General features: G+C 46.5%; 1 long non-coding RNA gene across 1 annotated transcript; it reads right to left on the bottom strand.

Annotated features, from left to right (window-relative positions):
• Nucleotides 1-2,683: 2,683 nt before the first annotated feature.
• LOC143441294 (uncharacterized) lies at nucleotides 2,684-8,206 on the bottom strand. Its single transcript, XR_013108554.1, has 2 exons — nucleotides 4,777-8,206; nucleotides 2,684-3,626 (listed from the first exon to the last, which is right to left on the bottom strand). It is a non-coding gene; the product is annotated as an uncharacterized LOC143441294 (long non-coding RNA).
• Between the last annotated feature and the right edge of the window lie 6,810 nt (nucleotides 8,207-15,016).

The raw sequence follows: 15,016 nt of genomic DNA, 5'->3' as shown, positions 1-15,016 counted from the left end.
TATGTGTGTGTGTGTGTGTAGGAGTGGACCCAGGGTTTTGCGTGTATGTGTGTGTGTGTAGGGGTGGACCCAGGGTTTTGCACATATCGCTCCAGAGCTCCCTCCATTCAGCTCCATTTCAGTTCTCCAGTTTTAAAGCGAAGAGCAGTGTCTGCGATTGTAGCTCGGTTGGTAGAGTGCCTTTCCCAGCTTACCCTGGGTCCGATCCCCAGCACCACATGGCATAGTGACTCATGTCTGTAATTCCATACTCCAGAGGGTAGGGGCAAGAGGACCAGTGTCAAAGGGAGGCAGAAAGACTGTAAGAGCTGAAGGACAGAGGCAAGTCTGTGAAATGTTGTCTTCTGGATGTGATGTGGCAGACAGGGTCACACAGCAGCTGTGGCTACCTACACACACACACACACACACACACACACAAATAAATAAATAAATAAATAAACAAATAAACAAACAAAGAATTACATACATACATACATGCATACACACACACACATACACACACAAACACATATATACATACCACATCAATGTAGGATGTTGGGAAGATGTGAGTATACATTGTATACACACACAAGACTGCTCAAAATTAAACCAAAAGAAAAACTTTCAAGGTCATCCTTGGCTACATACATAGTGAGTTCAAGGCCAAGTCCAGGCTACATCTCAAAAAATACAATGTAAGGTAATAACAATAAATAAGAGACCATGCACACATTACTTTGGGAAAGACCTGAAACAGGGTGGAGATGGCTCCGTGAGCATGAACACTTGATGTTGTTGCAACGGACCTGAAGCCAGTTCCCAGCACCCACACGGCAGCTCACAACCAACTGTAACTCCAGCTCCAGAGGATCTGATGCCTTCTTCTGACCTCCGCAGGCACCAGGCATGCAAGTACATACAGACATATATGCAGGCAAATCACACAGAAATGAATAACTTTAAAAATTTTTTAAAAATAAACAAATGTGACCAGTTATTTGTTGCTGCTCTGCATGGCCCAACCATGTGTGACTCTTACCCTCTCCCTCTGGTAAGCCTGGATTTTTTTTTTCTTTGCTTTGCTGGGAATGAAAAACATAGCCACCCATCACATATGAGACCGGCTCTACCACTGAGTCCTGTACCCAGGTGCCTTTCAAACTCTCAAAAAGCAATTAATGCCAGAAAGTGTTACCTACCCAAGCTGACCAGGCCACAGAGTGTTCACAGCTGAATGAGAAACTTTAGTTTCTTGCATTTTGTAAGCAGGGAAACCCAGGCTCAAGAGATGTACCTGACCCATGCCTTCTCTCTCTCCCATTTCTCCTACACATTTCTGTTTCTTAAACATTGATCAATAAAACCTCCCCAGGAGCAAGTAGTATTTTTGGTTGATCTGGGATACTTCCAGACATTAAAATGTGCACATGTGTGTCTGTGAGTGCATGTGTGTGCACATGTGTGTGTGTGTGTGTACGTGTATGAATGTACATGTGTATGCTCTCAGAATTGAAAGTACAATTTGTTCAAAGGAGTTGCTTCTCTCTTTCTATCAAATGAATACTGGATTGAACTCAGGCCTTCAGGCTTGGTGGTAAATGCCTTTACCCAGTGAGCCATCTCAGTGCCTAGACATGTCTTGCCTGTGTATATACATGTGTATTTCACAGGGACACAACTGTTAACATATATCATGGCCTGGAAATGGGGATAGGGGCTGCCTGCTCATTCTGTCTTCCGGAGCTCACGGCTTCCAAGAAAACCAGACAGACAAGGCAGACCATGCTATGACTCAGTCCTAGAATCACATCCCATCGCTCACACCATATTCTCCGAGCTACGGAAACTTTGCTGGCCACACAGGTGGGAATATGTGCTGCACAGTTTTCATTGCATTTGTTTATTTTGCAGTGCTGAGGACCAAACTCAGGCCTTTGCATTTTATGCTAGGAAGCACACAGCAGCTTCTACTGACAGTGTAATGCAGCTCCCCCCGCCCTCCCCCCACTCCTCCCCACTCTCCCTTTTAAACTTTAAAAAAATTTTTTCCATACAATATATTTCAATCATGTTTCTCTCTTCTCTCCCAATTTCTCCCTGGTTATGCCTACCTCCCTTCCCATTTACTTTATATCCATTTTTTTCCTATTCTCTTTAAAAGCAAACAAGAAGAAAAAAACCACAGATACACATACAAACCCTACCAAAAAACCCCCACAAAAATGGAAATCAAAATAAACAAGCAAAAGACCAGCAAGAAAAAAAAATCCCAAACAAAGCAAAATTAGACAAAAAGTATACAAAAATGCTGTTGTGTTGAGTTCATTTTGTGTTGAGCAACTACTCTGCATGGGACAGTTCTCTGTGTAACGGTTCACCTCACCCCACAGTCCGAGTCTGCCACATGCTGCCTGTCATGTCGCCGCTGAATGACATCCAACCTGCTTCTGAATACTTTCACGCTCTGCACGCAGTGCTAGTACTCTTATGGGACGGATTTCTAGAAGTCAGATAGCTAGGATGTAGAATACAGTTTAAATCTTGACGATGAGTGGTCAGACATCCTTTTGCGTGTGCGTGTGATACAGTTTACATTCCAACCAACAACAGCACGTGGACAGGCTCATATCCTACTTTCTTCCCATTGCTGAAGAGGATGTGTTGTAGTTTTATTTTTTAATAAATTTGCCCAACCAAATACAGTTTTCCACTATTTTATTGTTACTAGAGGAATTAAGCTTTACCCATCTGTTCCACTTGTAATGTTCTTTTGAAACGGCTGACCATATTTTCTAGCTCATATCATTACTGAGTTGCCATTTCACTCTCCTCCTCTTGGGATGGTTGTGCTGTTATTTCTTTTATTTATTTGTGGGGACTCTTTATATATTACAGATAATAATTCCAGTCCATAACATAACATATAGATAATTATTTCTGATGAGCTTGTTTGTCTTTTAGGTTTGACTCTTTTCACTGCTCGGAATCTAATTATTTTTAAGATTTATTTATTTACTCTATGTTTATATGTATGCTGTCTCCATGCACACCAGAAGAGGGCATCAGATCCCTCTACAGATGGTTGTGAGCCACCATGTGGTTGCTGAGAATTGAACTCAGGACCTCTGGAAGAGCACAATTAGTGCTCTTAATCCCTGCGCCATCTCTCCAGCCCAGGAATCTAATTATTTTTATAGCGTTGAATTGCTGGTCATTTGCTTGATCTCTTCTGGGCTTGGTGTCTGTCTTGTGTACGCCATTCACAGAGCAAAGTCTCTCTCAGTAACCCCGAGTCTCACTTTCTGAATATTGTCTGATGCTGTGAGTAATTTAAGGTCTGTAGCCTTCAATGAACCCAGTTCACCCACTCACCCTCCTGACACAAGAGAAGTACAACATCCCAGAAGATAAAGAGTCTGGGAGCCTCCCCTTGTTTCCTGCAGATGTATTTGGAACAAAACAAGCTGAACGCTTAGGAGCAGTTCGTTCCCCTTGGAGGATGAAGAGCTTCTTCAGAGGCCCAGGGGAGCCCAGGAGGAGTGACTGGTTGACTCAGGGCTACCTGGGCTCCAAAGGAGGAGCTTCGGAGGCAGCAACAGCTTCCTTCAAACTGCTGACACGAATCACCCCACAGAAAACGCCTGCAAATACACTAAAAAGTTAACACAAATCCACACATCCACATGGACACACGCCCAGGTGCCTGTTCATGCCCAACTGTTCTCCTGTGTGCACATGTAAAGATGCTTACACAAAGCTCAGACACACATATGTGGGCATAAATACATGCATGTGTGCACATGTCAGGATGAATACAGGCCCATCAAGAACTGGAGTGCTCCCTGTGCACACACACTCCCCAAACACATGCACTGGCTTGGTCAGGCCCAGCAGGAAGTGGAGGCCACACTCAAGCAAGGTCAGGGCCAAGTGACCTGGGAGAGGGCAGGCCGAGGGAGCCAGAAGTTCATAATGAAGCCTGGGGTGGGGGCGGGGAGGGTGGGGGCGTGATGGGGGTGGTAGCTAGCAGTGGCTCAGGGCAGCCCTTGCATACAATGACCAGAAGGCTGACCAATACAATATGATCCTCAGGGTGAGCCTGGAGAAGTACTGATCTACTGCGATGAGTTCAGGTGCGCAGAATCAGTATAGTGCATCCTGCAGAAGTGCCCAGTGTGCTCCGACCTGAGAGCATCGTGGACAGCCCTATGTAGACAGCCCTTCCGTGTCAGCCCATACATACATGTACGAACACACACACACACACACACACACACACACACACACACACACTTCCAAGCAGGGCCTAAAGCAATAGGCTGGGCCTGAAGCAATGTGCAAAGCAGCCTGGCCAAGCCTGAGCTCCTTGATCCCTACCCCCCTCAGTCCCCTCCCCCACAGCCAGCCCAGAGCCCAGCTCCTGAGCCGAGTTCTTTGTTACTCTCACCAAAGACCAAATCCCAGCAGGACAATGGGCCGACAAGGCCAGCACAAATCACCATCCCCGGCTCTCTCCGAGGGCCCCAACTGCTTGAGTGACAGCTGAATCAGATCCGGCTTGGGCGGGGCGCGTGGGGGTGGGTAAGGGGAGGCTCTCCTTCAGGCAAGCCCCCAGCCACAGAGCTGGGAGGTCTCTTTTTGGCCTCCTTTTTGTAAAAACCCTCCCCCCACTTCCCACCCACTTTCCTAAGGGGCACCAGGGCCTTCAAGGCCTGGCAGCTGGGTCTCGGACTCTCCAGTCTCTGCCTTACTCCCTCTCCACTGGCACACCCCAGCTTCTGTACATCTTACCTTCCTAACCACTGCCAGAGTCCTAGCCAGGCCTCCTCTGTCTGGTCTCTGCCAGGGACTGTTTCCCAGAAGCCAGATCCTCCTACCTGGAGGAGCCTTTCTGGGGCGTGATTCAAATCAGTTTTCTCCAGCTTAAGAGCCTTCAGTGGCTCCCCATACCCCTTCAGACAGACAGTCTTGAGCTCCACTACCAGCGCGAGGCGCCATCTGACCACTGGCCCCGTTCCCAGCCTCCCCTGCCTCAACTAGGACACCGGTCCAATGCTAGACCGCCCAGGCTCTCGTGGGCCTTGGCTCTGCAGCTCCGTGCTGGGAACCTTTCCCCACTGCACTAAGGAGTCTTCTGAGACTGTGAGGTAAGAGCAGGTGTTTTCCTTCCAACCAGCCCATAGTGGGCCGTGTTTGTGTAAAAATAAAATAAAAACGAGCTGCCAGAGCACAAAAAGTGAATTTAGTACAAAGATGCTCACCCACCTGAGACCTTAACCCTTCCCTCTCCACAGGAGCCAGCAATCACACTCATAGATGTTGAACCAGAGGATGGAAGCAAAGCTGATGAGACGTGTGTGTGTGTGTGTGTGTGTGTGTGTGTGTGTGTGTGTGTGTGTGTTTGGTGTCTTCATTGTCCAAACTGTAAAGGACTTTCATAGCCTTCATGGTGGGCAGGTATATGGTGCTGTCTCTACACACACTGTCTTAGCATGCCATGGCAAGAACTACAGACATGTGCAATGTGGATACACCTCCAGTGCACAGTACCAAGTGAAACCGCCCAGCAAAGCCCCAGGTCCACCTCTGTGGACCCTCCCCTCTCCTCCCACCCCTTAGGGCACCAAACTAGGCCTTTCTGGGCCTTTTACTCTCACCCAGTCAGCATCCCTAATCCAAAAATCTGAAGTCTGAAGTGCTTCCAGGTGGAGAAATGCTCACACATGACTTCATGTGATGTCTCACAGACAAAAGGCAGGTATGCCAGAAACATTCTGCAAAATTGTTTTGTAACACCCCCACGTCCAAGCTCTAAAGTATTCGATCCAAAGCATTTCAGATAAGAAATGCTTAGCTTGTACGACGTCAGAGCTGGGGTGTGGGATGGAAACAGATTGGTGGAGACAAGATGCAATGTTGGGACCGGTGACTCGTGGTAGGAAGCAAGAAGGATGTTTAGTGGGTTGATTTGCTAGGGGCTTTGTGACACCCCACTGTTAAACACTAACTCTCTACTCTTCTCCCGCAGGGTTACCACTATTCTACTTCTCCTGTCTATGATGTGACCATTGTAGGTTTCTTACCTGAGTGAAGCCATACCATGCTCACCCTTTCATGGCCAGTGTCTTTTATTTAACACAGTGCTTTCAAAGGTCATACATAAGAGAGACACGGCTTCACTCTTTTCCAAGGCTAAATGTTATTCCCCAATGCGTGTAGACCACACTGTGTGTATCCTATTTGTCTATACTGGGACATCTGAATGGTTTCTACATCATGGATGCTGCTGTGAACATTGGTGACAAATACAGCCCTGCTTCTTTAAAAATCAATGAACAAAAAAATGATACCTGTCAATTTGCTAAACAATTACTCTCAATTTCATTATCCATCTCTCTGGAGTGGCACAGCAGGCCCTGTCTCCACCTTCCCAGAACCAATAGAGTGGATTTCCTCTCCTTTTCAGGCATCCTCCCCAAGCCTTGGGCTGTGTTACATCTGCTGTAGTGGCCTGTTTGGAACCCATCACTCCCAAACGGGAAGAGTTCTGGGTGTTGTTTAACTGTAGCACTGGGTTGGATGAAGCCAGAGAAGAGGTACAGCTCAGGGCAAGCCTCCAACAGCTGATGAACCAGACAGGGTGAGGGGCCTGAGCGCCCACCAGCTGGTTCCAGGGCCATGTTCTCTGTTGTAGGTTGTGTGCAAAAACAATAGCCCCTGTGTCCTCTGGGTGAGGGCAGGAGTCAGGGCTTGCCCCCTCTGTTTTCTTAGGCTCCTCAGACTTCTTTTGGCTCACACAGATGTCCACCCCCACTTGATAGGCACATTCAGTCAAGAACAACCAATTTCTGTCTACGTGTATCAGCTCCTGAGCTGGATAATCAAGTGTGTGTGTGTGTGTGTGTATGTGTGTGTGTGTGTGGTGTCTGTGTATATGTTTCAGATTCTTTAAAAAAAAAAAAAAAAAAAAAAAAAAAAAAAAACAAGTTTTGACTTACAAATCATCTCATTCAAACACCAGGGGTTTAAAGTGTCAGGAACAAAAGCCTCATCCACACTGACTGCCAAGATATCATGGAAGTTTAAGAGTAAGTTTTAAAACACAGGAGACAGCCAGGAAGTAGTGGTGCATGCCTTTAATCTCAGTACTCAGGAGACAGAGGCAGGGGAATCTCTGTGAGTTGGAGGCCAGCCTGGTCTACAGAGTGAATTCCAGGATATCCAGGGCTATACCAGAGAAATTCTGTCTTTAAAAAATAAAAACAAACAAACAAACAAAAAAAAAAAACCCTAATATAGTTAGAAGCTGGCAAGATGGCTCAGCAGGTAAAGGGGCTTGGCACTCAAGCCTACTGACACGAGTTCAATCCATGGAACTCACATAAAAGTAGGAGAAAACAGACTCCACAAAGTTGTCCTCTAATCGCCATATGTGTGTGATACAGGTGCACACGCGCACACGCGCACACACACACACACACATACACAGGATTAATTAAATGTCGAATTAAAGTCATGGATGCACATATGCTTATACTTAAATCCACAAGTCTATACACTGCCCCAGGCTGGACCATAAACACGTGCTTCGAAACATACATGAACAGCTGCAACAAGCAGTCATTGCCAACATTTGTGACGTGTCCCCATGACTATAGTTCCATTCTAAGTTCTTTTTGTTGTTGGGTTTTTGTTTTTCAAGATAGAGTTTCTCTTTGTAGCCCTGGCTATCCTAATACTCTGTAGACCAGGCTGGCCTCAGACCCAGAGATCTACCTGCCTACTGAGTGCTGGGATTAAATGCGTGCTGCCTGGGCTCCATTCTAAGTTGTCACACACACACACACACACACACACACACACACAAACACTTAGGATGAGTATTCAATTTCCAGTCTTATCAAACAGATAAGGAAAACCAGTCTCACAGAAGTGACCTACCCAGGTCCCAAAGCTGGGAAGTGGCTGAGCTGAGACTTAAATTTCCACGGGTGCATGTCTAGACTCAAAGTGCGTAAGCATTAGAGTCTTCACTAACGCAGTCATATCCATTGTGTGCTCACGAGTTTACACACAGCTCACATGCACCAACACATACAGGCACACATGTGCACGCAGATGCATATTCAGATGGTAGCTTATACACAGACATATGACACTTAAACACCCAGGTATAACATAACAGTGGGCTCACGGTGTCAGCTTTGTGCAGTTGAGCACACTGGACTTACCGACATGAATGTGTATGAAGTTACATTTTATCCCCATCTGGATCCTGACACAGACTAGCCCAGTTGTCAGGTTGGACCATGGGGGTTGGACAGTGCTGTGCTAAGCCCTGCCAGCTGGTGGCTCAACTCCTCCAGGGACAGGCTGATGCCTCCTACTCCCACCCAATGAGTAAGCAGAGCCACCCTTGGGGCCAGCATCTCAAAGCCCCACACCTGGGCCCCTCCCAGGAGAGACTGAGCTCAGAAACCTCCAGGTGGCTGCCTTTGTGGAGCTCCCCAGCAGCAGCCTTCAAGTACCTCCCTAACCACAGGTGTGGCTGAGGAAGATAAATCATACTCCACTTCAGTTTCCATCTGTCCCTGCAAGACACCTGCCCCTCTGCGCACATGAAGCATGGAGAAGTATTACCTACTGGACCAGTGAGCTGACAGTGCTTTAGGCTCCTTGGTAGAAGGTTGAGCAGGCTCCAGCCAGGGAGGCAATTCAGGTGCCAGAGGCAGCAGTGCAGAGCCCCAGGAGTGACGAAATACCATCCATGGGACTTTCAGTTGAACATAAAAGACAGCCGAGTGACCAAAGTGCCTGTTGAGAGGTGCTTTCCGCCATGGGAGATGAGGTCTTCCTTAGCAGCAGGGCGAGCTTAGGACCCAGAGAATTCAGAGACTCAGTGCTCATGTGGACGGATACACCTACCTACGAATCTAGAAAGTACCACTTATTTGAACCTACCCTGTGCTTTATGGCTGCAACTGGAGTGATCCCCAACCCTAGGGCACAGAGAGGATGCTGCACAAGCCCTCTGTTCAGCCCCCAGTCCAGGCCTCTGTTTGAATCATTGGTCCTTTGCAAAGGCCTGAGCATAAGGCCTGATGGAAGAGTTCATCCTAATTTGCTTTCTATTGCTGTGATAAAAACAACCCAGCCAAAAGTAACTTTGGTGTGGGGATGGGGTAGGTGCCACGGGCTTTTGAATGATGGATCACAACCCAGGATGAAGGAAAAATCAAGGCAAGAATTCAAGGAAGGAATTAAAGCAGTGCCTATGGGAAAATGCTACTTAATGGCTTGCTCCTCGTGGCTTGCTCAGCCTGCTTTCTTTTTTCTTCTTTTCTTTTCTGCAGGGGCGGAGACAGGAATTTAATCAAACAAGCCAAATCCCATGTCATCATCTGACTCCTTGTTCATGACAGGCAGCAAAAGCCAGCCTGCTTTCTTATACAACCCAGGACCACCTAGCTGCCCAGGAGTGGTACTACCCACAGTGAACTGAGTCCTCCCATATCAACCATCAATCAAGAGAATTGCCTACAGACTTGCTCACAGGCTAATCTAGAGGCATTTTCTCAGCTGAGGTTCCTTCTTCCCAGATGACCCAGACTTGAGTCAGGTTGACAAAAAAAAAACCTAGCTAGCACAGTTTGGAATGATGCTGACAGGTTTCGGCACTGTTCCCAGCTCTGCTATCTGGGATAAGTCTCCTTCCATGAGTATCAGTTAGGAAAGGGATGATACAGTAACCTCGGGGGAGTTCCTGACAAGGTTGTGATGTAGATTGTGTGAAGAAGTATCTAGAAATGGACAAGTGCCGTACCTGGGTCTGAGTCAAGACTTTAAAAATGGGTAAGTATGGCTGGACTTAACTCAGTTGGTGGAGAGCGTGTGTCTCGCTTTCACTAAGCCCAGGGCTCTACCTCCCAGCATTGCGTAAAACAACTATGGTGGTGCATATCTGCAATCCCAGCACTTGGGGGGTGGAGGCAGGAAGACCCTTGGCTTCATAGTGAGCTCAAGAACATCCTGTGCTACATGAGATTTTTTTTAAGTTGGTTTTTTGTTTTGTTTTGTTTTTGAGTCCCCATATCTTCTGTGGTAATGAATCTAGACTTCAAGGATTTTCTAAGTCAGGCCTGAGCTTACCTCTTCAGCCTCATCTTGCCTACAGTGGGTGGTGCCCTTGGCTGTGTATCTCAAGGAGAAGATGGTATGAGATAGCCCTTGGAAAGCCCAATGGAGGAGCTGAACCTGCAGAAGCCTCTGAGGTAGTTCTGGATGATCCAGAGCTGCTGGATGGGCTCTTTCTGTCCATCTATCTGTCCAGACAGCCTGCATACTCTACTTGACTAACAACAGTGCTGCCCGAAGCCAGAAGTATAATTCGGGGACCCTGCTCGAAGCACTAACAGCTTTCAAGCCAGCTCTTCACGTGATGTGGCCCAGTATTGCCTGTGCTTGTGACAATTTTGAAGAGGTTCAACATGGTCTTCCCACCCAGTGAGAGAGGAGAATGAGAGGTCCTTGGGAATATGTGGAGGAAACATGGAAGAAGGACTAACATGGAAGATTCACTACCCAGAGAATCATGGATTCACATTCTGTCTCCATCTGGGGGTGGGAGGGTGTAGACAAGATAATCTCTGCTACCTATCTTTGCATCTGTAAAATGGAAAGAATTTGCCAGGAAGTGGTAGCACACACACCAATTCCAGAGCTCATGAAGAGGCGAAAGGCAGATTTCTTGAGTTCAAGGCCAGTCTGGTCTATAGAATGAGTTCTAGGATAGCTAGGGCTACATGGAGAATCCCGTCTCAGAAAACAAAACAAAACAAAAGGGTGAGGGAGGAGAATTATGCCCCTGGCACAGGCCTATTGGATGTAGTAAATGAGAGGATACACCTGCAGCACTGGACTGGTGCTAACATGCCCCAGATATATTTGACCTGAGCAGGAGTATGCCAGCTCTAGACCCAGCACCCAGGACAGTTCCCCAACCACAGCTGTTTGGCTGCTGTCCGTGGTTCTGATTCATACTCATTTCCATTTGAGTGCTCTCCTAGCACACATACAATCCTGGGTTCGATACCTAGCACTATATAAACCGGATGCAGTAGTGCATTCTTGTAACCCAAGAGCTTGACACAAGACAGGAGAATCCAAAATTCAAAGCCATCATCAGCTACATAGCAAATTAGGGGCCAACCAGGTGACAAGGAAATAGTCTTTTTAAAAATCCACTGTCTCTCATTGTCTAAGTTCAGACTCTTGGTGACATGGTGACATTCTCAGATCGATGGGGGTGAGCTCAGAGCATTTAAAACATTTCCTCTAAACATTTGTCAACAAGCCTAAAGTGCAGTTGAAGGGTGAAAGCTGCAAGTCCCCATGGTATGTTGACATGCTGTTCTTTCTCTGCACCACCACTCTCATTCCCACTGAGTGTCATTTGTAATGGTTCAAGAGCTTCAGCATGGCACACAGACTTACAATTAAAGAAAGAAAAGGACAAATCGCAATGGCATTTACTAACCACCGATAAATTGTAAGTAACCATCAGTAAATACATTGTACTCTCCCATTCCTTCCATCTCAAGCTGCTGCCCCCAACCCCAAGTATTTTCAACAGCACCTCAAAAAAACTATCATCTCCTGTTTTTTCCATTCTTCAAGCTTCTCCATTTCTGATCATATGTAAGAAGAATGACCAGGGTTACCAAACCCTCAGTTCCTATTCATACAGTTGGGCAGGGAGGAAGTTAAAGCCACAGTGAGTCCCAGCATGCCTCCCAGCAGGAAGTCAGGTATACAGGTTACAGAAAGAAAGCATCTGACTTGGCGTTGAGTCCTGCATATCTCCCACCAGATCAGCTTCTCTGGGCCAATTTCCTTACCAAGAATGGCTCAGTGCCTGAGTTTGATTCTCAGCACCCATGACAGGTGGCTCATATCCACCTGTAAGGCTTTGTGGGATCGGATGCTCTCTTCTGGCCTTTGGGGTATCTGTGCTCATCACACACACACACACACAGAGAGAGAGAGAGAGAGAGAGAGAGAGAGAGAGAGAGAGAGAGAGAGAGAGAGAGAGACAGAGACAGAGACAGAGACAGACAGAGAGACAGAGACAGACAGACAGACAGACAGACAGACAGACAGATAGATAGAAATAAAATTTTTTAAATACCTATAGAAGTTAATAAAAGTATACAGGTTTACTGGTAGGACCCAAAGTGAAGTCACTTCTGATATGTGTAGCAATGTCTCAAAAATGCTCCATAAAGTAGTAACATAGTTGTTGTTGTTGTCATCATCATCATCATCGTCATCATTATCATTATAATTTTTGTCATTATTTTGGACATCTAAGTCTCTCTAGGGAGACATGAATTTCTATTAAATCAGCTCTATCTTCCTCAATATTGGGGTTCTCCTGGAGGGCCTGGCCTCCCTCCATTTCTGTGGGCTGTTGCCCTGCCCCAAACACCAGCTCCCTCTCCATTCTGTCTCTTCTCAGTGTAACAATCACTCCAACCCCATACTTGTTAATCCCTGTGTGGTTCAAGTCTACCTCTTCAGAATCTTCAGTGAGGAAGACAGTTAATTGAGACACAGTCAGATCTCATTGGAATCCCAAGTTGGTCCTCAGTTGCCATGGTCTCTTCTGCAAGACACCAAATCTCTCTAACCTCCTTTCCTCATCTGGAAAATGGCAATGATAAATCCAACCCCCTTATGAGAAGGTCACAGAGATCAACAGAGATCTTAGATGCACATTCTTAGTACTCATCACTTGTCAGTCCCAGTTGCTGCATTTCTGCTGTCCTTCCCTTGGGTTGCCCTACTTCCTCTCTGAATCGTGGGAGCATAGAGCATTATCCCCAAACCTGCTGTCTCCTGTCTGCAAGTAGACTGTACTGGTGCATGGGGAATCCATCTGGTGCACTCTCATCTGTTGGGAAGGCATGTATACAATGTGTCCTGCAGAACACAAGGCCTACTGTCTAGGATGGTTTATCTCTTGACTTGAATTGAGATCCTTGATGGAATATTCAAAAGCCCTTACTATGGGGGTGGTGTGTGTGTGTGTGTGTACATGTGTGTGTCTGTAAGAGTATGTGTATACACAAGATGGGACAAAGTGAGTCATTATTGTGACTCTGTGGAAGTATACGTACAATAGTTAAGGACATATGTGAATGCATGTGTGTATGTGTGGGGTTATATGTCTGTGTGCAGCTACTGGATATCATGGCATCCCAGGAGCTAACAGCAGGCTTGAAGAGTCTCCAGCCCACAAATTGCTGTTTGTTGGCACCTGCCACTCTGTGCAGTGTCTCCCACCTATCCATAGTCACGCTTTGGTGGTTCACAGTCCTGCTTCCTTGGGGCTTCTCATCTGAATTAGGCAGGGTATTATGAGCAGGTGGCCAGACACACCAATCAAACTGGGTGGTGAGCTCTTTAAAGAAGTTTTCCAATATATTTTATGAGTACTGCATTGAGTCCGCTTGCTCACAGTGAGTGCTTAATTACCAATGATTCGTATCTTTTCACTGAGGCTGCCCTTGAGAATCCACATTTTGACAATGCAGGATTAGTCATTAATTCCCATTAATTTGAAAGCAATACAACTTTTTTTGCAATGTCCCATAATTCAGACTTATCACTAATTCACAAACATACTCCCATTAATCCAAGCCAGGAAAGTTCTATTATTTAACAGCAATATATACTATGCTCAGGGGAAATAATTGCAAGGTCACTATTTACAATTCAACAACAATAGCATGACATCATAGAGATCCCTTTGTCAGAACAGAGTGGAATGGAACCTAGGACCTTTTGCACACGCCCACAACTCCAGAGTGGGCTTTTTTCCAAAGTCCTATTGTCTCATATGATTCCTGTAGCAGAACAGGATGCTGAGTACCATTGGTCAAGGGGGTGGTCATGGAGATGAAATGACAGCAAGCAAATCTCACAGAGTGAACTAGTGAGCTAGAAAAAAGCAGACAATTAAATCCAAAGGACATAGTTGAGGTTTGTCTCAATGTGTATTCAATTCCTACATACTTGTGCTTGGTTTGATCCCCAGAAGAGCAAATAAATGAAAGAAAAGAACCACAGGGGTCTCTATAGTCTTGGTTTCTCAAGAACTGGAAGCAAGTGTCACCCTGGGCTATGGAAACGGGAAAGATGTCTCAGTTTGTCATCTTAGCTCCTTGTGGGATATTGTGGGATATTGTGGGATTTGTGGGATTGAGCAGCGCAAGGGATTGAGCCAGGGAAATGGTGCAATATAAGCATTTGAAGAGTGAAAAGACACAAGCAGCAATGGCCATCTGTGAGCCTGGGGAGAGACTGGGAATTGTCCTGCTGACAACTGGATCTTGGAGATCCACTCTTCAGGATGGTGTGGAGACAAAGCTGCTGTTTAAGCTATCTTTGTGATGCTGCTTTTGCTGGATAGTTTTATGTCAACCTGACACAAGTTAGGATCATTGGAGGGGAGTAGAAAATGCCTCCATAAGACCAGGCTGTAGACAAGCCCAGAGGGCATTTTCTTAATTAGTGATTAATGGGAAAGGGTCCAGCCCAGTGTGGGTAAGGTCGTTGCTGTGCTGGTGGTCCTGGGCTCTATAAGAAAGCAGCCTGAGCAAGCCATGGGGAGCAAGCCAGTAAGCAGCACCCCTCCATAGCCTCTGCATCAGCTCCTGCCTCCAGGTTCCTGCTCTGTTTGAGTTCCTGTCCTGACTTTCTTCAGTGATGAACAGTGATGTGGAGTGTAAACTGAATAAACCCGTTCCTCTGCAGGTTGCTTTGGTCATGGTGTCTCATCACAGCAATAGCGACCTGACTAACACAGTGCTCCTGGAACACTGAGACAGACACAAGATGGAGCCTGGCCTACTAGAGGGTTGCAAGTCCCCAGCTGTCTATGTGGGTACCCCTTGGTCAGGGCAGAGGGGCTAGACTATCAAGTACAGTGTTGGAAGATGAGAACTGGACCTTTCATGCTAAAGAATAT

This window comes from Arvicanthis niloticus, chromosome 2, assembly GCF_011762505.2.
Source record: "Arvicanthis niloticus isolate mArvNil1 chromosome 2, mArvNil1.pat.X, whole genome shotgun sequence".
NCBI classification, from domain to species: Eukaryota; Metazoa; Chordata; class Mammalia; order Rodentia; family Muridae; genus Arvicanthis; species Arvicanthis niloticus.
Note: the sequence above shows the minus strand (reverse complement) of the source record. Positions and strands in the feature narration are given on the sequence as shown.